Source organism: Neofelis nebulosa, chromosome 3 (assembly GCF_028018385.1).
Source record: "Neofelis nebulosa isolate mNeoNeb1 chromosome 3, mNeoNeb1.pri, whole genome shotgun sequence".
Taxonomy (NCBI): domain Eukaryota; kingdom Metazoa; phylum Chordata; class Mammalia; order Carnivora; family Felidae; genus Neofelis; species Neofelis nebulosa.
The window spans coordinates 96,053,325-96,058,346 of record NC_080784.1 but is presented as its reverse complement, the minus strand read 5'-3'; the positions used below and the strand labels follow the sequence as shown (position 1 = coordinate 96,058,346).

Genomic DNA, 5,022 nt, shown 5'->3' with positions numbered 1-5,022 from the left:
GTGGCCAAAGATTTTCTTTTTTTCAAAGCTGAATAAGAAGATTGATCTGTAATTCATAGGCTGTATTTTATTTGCATAATATATCTGTGTAATGATATATTGTACCACACAGAACAGATAAAAATACCTTTAAAATATGCCCATGGAATCAAAACCAAAATTGTCAGTCGAATACATAAGAAAATATTGAAATTAGAGCACCAGGTATACTTTGGGTCATTTTCATAATAGTGTAATATACTGGGACATTAATTTAGCAATTCTAGCAAAATAGAGATAATTTAGGGAGTAGACAAGCATTATTTATTGTTCAATTTCTTATATCGTCTGTATCTGTGACAAATAAACCTAAACTGTGGTTGTAAATTGAAACAATATTTTGGTGGTTGGGTGTCTTTAACTGCAGACCGATGAAGTAGTAACCTGTTCCTACTAAACCTCAGGAATACTTATAAAGAAAGTCTTTTTGTTTTCTTGAAGTTTCCATGGGACATGTGAGTAAAGTATTTATTATTACCTAAGGGACATATATTTGATGTGCATACATGAGTGAGGGTTTGCGTGTATATGTATATAAGTAGGTGTGTGATCTGACTCTGAGAGTTCACAATTTCTTTAATTTAGGGAAAGTTATTTTAAAATTAAGTAGTAAAATGTTCTCTTCTTTCATCTCTTTACCCAAGCAATATGAAATATTTATTTTCACCACTTAATTTTTGTATTTTTTATTGATATGAATTAATTGTTTGATGAATGTGTCAACTCACCCAGTCATTTTGGTTTTATATATGGAAGAAATTGGTGTGAATGACAGGAAGCACAGGCCTTTTTTTTTTTTTTTTTCTTTACACGCACGACATTTTCCCATTATATACTTAGCCAATAAACTTACTGAAATAAGAGGGAACTTCAATTCACTCTTTTGGAAACGAAATCTATCCACATTTATATTTTTTTTACACTGCATTACAACCTGAAAAAGCAGCTTAAACATCTTTCCTTGCTATAAAATTATGCAACAGAGAGAGGAAAAAGTTGCTCAGGATGCTGGGCTCCCCACCTAACAGCCTCTCTCCCAATAGGGAGATTGCCTGCACGCCATGATGCTATCCAATGACTGAGGAAGGATAAATCTGTATCAAGCTGAAAAACAAAACAAATATTAAAATTAATAAATTACAATCTCTATAAGAGATAAACAATCAAGAATATGACTTCATTGGCTTATAATGGCTATCTGATAAAAATAAAATTTTCATCATCAAGTAAAGGAGGTTAGGAAAGGAAAGGGACACCTGGGAGGCTCTGTCAGTTAAGCTTCCAACTTTGGCTCAGATCATGATCTGGTGGTTCATGAGTTCAAAGCCCACGTCGGGCTCTGTGCTGATGGCTCAGAGCCTGGAGCTTGCTTCGGATTCTGTGTCTCCCTCACTCTCTCTGCCCCCTCCCACTCATGCTCTGTCTCTTTTTCTCTCAAAATTAAACATTAAAAATTTTTAAAAAAGAAAAGAAAAAGCAATAAAAATAAAGTGTGCATTGAGTACTCTAACAGAAAAAGAAATCCCAAGGGCTATGTTTTGTTTTGTCATTTTTATTTCTGTTATAATACCTACTATGATGGGAAAACTAAATTTCATACTTCAGTCTCCAGTTCCATATTGAAAATTGTGAGAATACCTTCCAAATATAGGTAGCTGATAACAAAAGCTGATAATATATATGCACAAATCTACATATATGTATATGTTCATATATAACACACATACATGTAAGCATAAACAAAAACATCTTCTCTTCGTATTTTAATGACTCTAAATGTTTGTAATTTCCATAGTATATTTGGTATGTAAGTGAAATTAATCAGATTGCTTATGGTTAAACCTACTAAAATATAATTTTTACTCTATTTACTCCTATGAATAGCAATATATAATTTATTTCTGTCACAATCAAAAACAAAAGGTGTGTGTTATAATATGTCCAATTGCCTCATTAATTGGGTTCTCTTATAAAAAGCTGCTTTTGCAACTACAGGACTAGAAACAATAAATTAGTCCCTAACAAATTATACAACAAAATAGATGCAGTAAATGTGATAGATAAAATTTACACTTTAGCAAAGAAAATATATTAAATCCATTCTCATGCAATTTTTAAAGATTTTCAATCCCAATTAGGACAGTCTTTATTGTGTGTGTGTGTGCATGTGTATGTGTACACGTGTGTGTGTGTGTGTGTGTGTGTGTGTGTGAGAGAGAGAGAGAGAGAGAGAGAGAGAGAGAGAGATTGGTTGATATAATTAATAAATTCTATTCTATTGCTATAGTAAATGTCTATTTCCTTCTTATAAAAATTTTCTTGTGGAAAGAGAAGTGCAATTGAAAAATCATGGGTAGAGATATGCATTGTCATTATTGACTAAATAAAATGCATAAACTAATATGTGTATATGTAATCCTTATTAAGATGAACTACTGTGTGATACAGTATTGGCATGCTATAACGTTAAAATAAAACTACCAAAAAGTCCTTTTAAATTAACTTTAATTTTCTCTTTTTGTAAAATAGAATAATTTTGTAAAAGTACAGAGGGGATTATATTTCTAATACCATACAATTTTTTCTAAAATCTTCTTTTTCTTGGTGACTCACTTAAAAGTGTAAACTCAAGTCAGATATCTGCATTAGCTTATCGTGGTAATCATTTTGCAATATATACAAATATATTGAATTATTATGTTGTGCACCTGACACTAATATGTTATATGTCAATTGCACATTACTTCTTTTTAAAGGTGTCTGTATTTGATTTCTAATTTCTCCACTAAGAATTCTTTATTCCACCAAATAAGTACTTGTGATTTTGTGCACTTTATGTAATTTCTTTGTGCATCCAATTTGTTATGTAAAAATATAAATAAATATGCCTGTATTTTAGAATTGCTCTGAATTAAATGGCTTCTAGCATGGAAAGTACTTAAAACCAAAGTAAGTAAAAATTCCATAGACAGTGGTCATTATTTCTTCTCACATGCTGCCATCAGGCCAAGGTGAACTTGATTTTTTCTCTCTTCCCTTATTCCCATTTTTCCACTTTTGAAAATATGTGTTTTCCTTTTCTGTAAATCTTTGTTTCTTCTGTATCTATACTGTCTCTGTGTGTCTATGCCTCTCCCCTAACCCTTCTGAGCATGCCTGCTAACTTCCAAACTCTGCAACTCAATAAAGTGTCAAGAATCTATCAGGCAAAGACTGAATTTTTCTAAACTGACAGCTTGTGAGGCCAAGGCTATTATGATTGTAACTAGAGGACTAAAAATTATACAGAAAGAGAGAATACCAATTTTCATTTAAGTAAATTATTCATACATTGACTGTATTATATATTTTGAGAATCACATCAGGTTGAAGTACAGTCCTTCTTCTTGATCACGTTGCTGCATTATGAATTTTTCCAAAGGTCACATATAAACTAGATGTACCATTTATTCAATTTAATGTTCTTAGAATGTAAATAAATGTGGGTACTTTCCATTCTTTTAATTACATGTACAAGGTGTCCTTATGTTAGGAACTTAAAAAGGAAATGAAGGAAATGCTTTTGAAATATAGGAAAATACAGTTTTGAAGCATGTAAGCAATTAAAATACAGACATTTATCTCTAACACATCATAGAGATCATTTCTAAAGGATTGTAAAGAAATTAAAGATAAACATATTGAGTTAAAGGACTACATTAAAAATGTGGAATGCATTACCATTTGAAGTGCACTTATCTTTTCTCTAAATCCGTAGTATCACTTTCAGAAGGTCTTAAAAATACATGATAACACTCAAAAATGCATTCATAATTTAAATTAACATAATCAGAACTTGAATTGGCAAATATTCAATTTTATTTTTAAGAAATTTTAATTATTAACTTTAACAGAGTTATAAAACTGTGGAACAATTTTCTATTTCAGGAAAAAAATCAGCTCCTAGTTATCGGCAGAAAAAATTAGTTATAAAGTCTTCTGTTTTCCCAATAAGATATTTCATATTATGGAAGGATAGTAATTAAAGTGAAAGCATAAAGACATACAAGCATAAGAAAATAGTCTCTAATATTGACCTTCCAAATTTAAAAGTATAACCTAAGCTAAGCTATCCTTCTGTGTCTGTTTCATTGTTTGGAAAATGAAGGATTTGGTCTAGTGATTCTGAAACTTTCCATTCTCTTGGAAATAAGTAAGTTCTATTATAAGCTCAGTTACCTCATTATCTTTGATGGTCCAAAGAAAGTGTGATTAGCAAATATATTAAAGGTTTTGAGTTGATTTTAGATTGGGTCTTTGATTAATTTCTCAACTGAGCACAGTATCTAGAACAAAGTAGATATGGAAAGTCTTGTGAAGCAGGCATGAAGAATGAGAAAGTTTTGAGTCATGCCTTGAAATATATTTACAGATTATGTCAAGTGTTGAAGATCCCAGATAAAGAAGAAATAGCTTTTCCTTAGAGGACTTAAAGACACCTGACCCCTCTTTCATCAGTTCTTCTGATGGCCACTTCTTCATAATGGCTTGAGCTAGGAATGTCTGTCATCCAAGATGTCTGTCACCTGCCATGGATGACAGATATTCTGATTAGCCAGGAGGCTGAAATTGTTTATTAAAAATAAACCTGAAAACTTGTTTTGGTTATGGCTTGATCTAATCAAAATAGTTTCCTAAAAAGTGTCCTCATCCCTTTTTATTTAGCTTTTTATCTTGAGAGTTTAAAATTTACAGGTGATGATATTGTTTTGAAATGTTCATGCATCATATAAAATGTGAACAAATATAGATATAAAAACTCTCTCTGTAATAATACCTAAGATATACATTTTATTTAGGAGAGTAGATTTGTAGGAAATATTCAAGATCTTTCTTTAGTTTTATTCACTGTTAACCACCCTAGTGAGACAAAGCACCTACCCATGGGAAAAAAAATCAGAAATTACTATCCCCCTTTTTGGCTGATGTCAGGGACCTTGATCA

At 31.3% G+C, this 5,022-nt stretch overlaps 1 long non-coding RNA gene across 1 annotated transcript; it reads right to left on the bottom strand.

Moving 5' to 3' along the window:
* Positions 1-913: 913 nt before the first annotated feature.
* On the bottom strand, positions 914-4,558 carry LOC131506140 (uncharacterized). The gene is made up of 2 exons (XR_009258752.1): positions 4,449-4,558; positions 914-1,143 (listed from the first exon to the last, which is right to left on the bottom strand). It is a non-coding gene; the product is annotated as an uncharacterized LOC131506140 (long non-coding RNA).
* Positions 4,559-5,022: the final 464 nt, after the last annotated feature.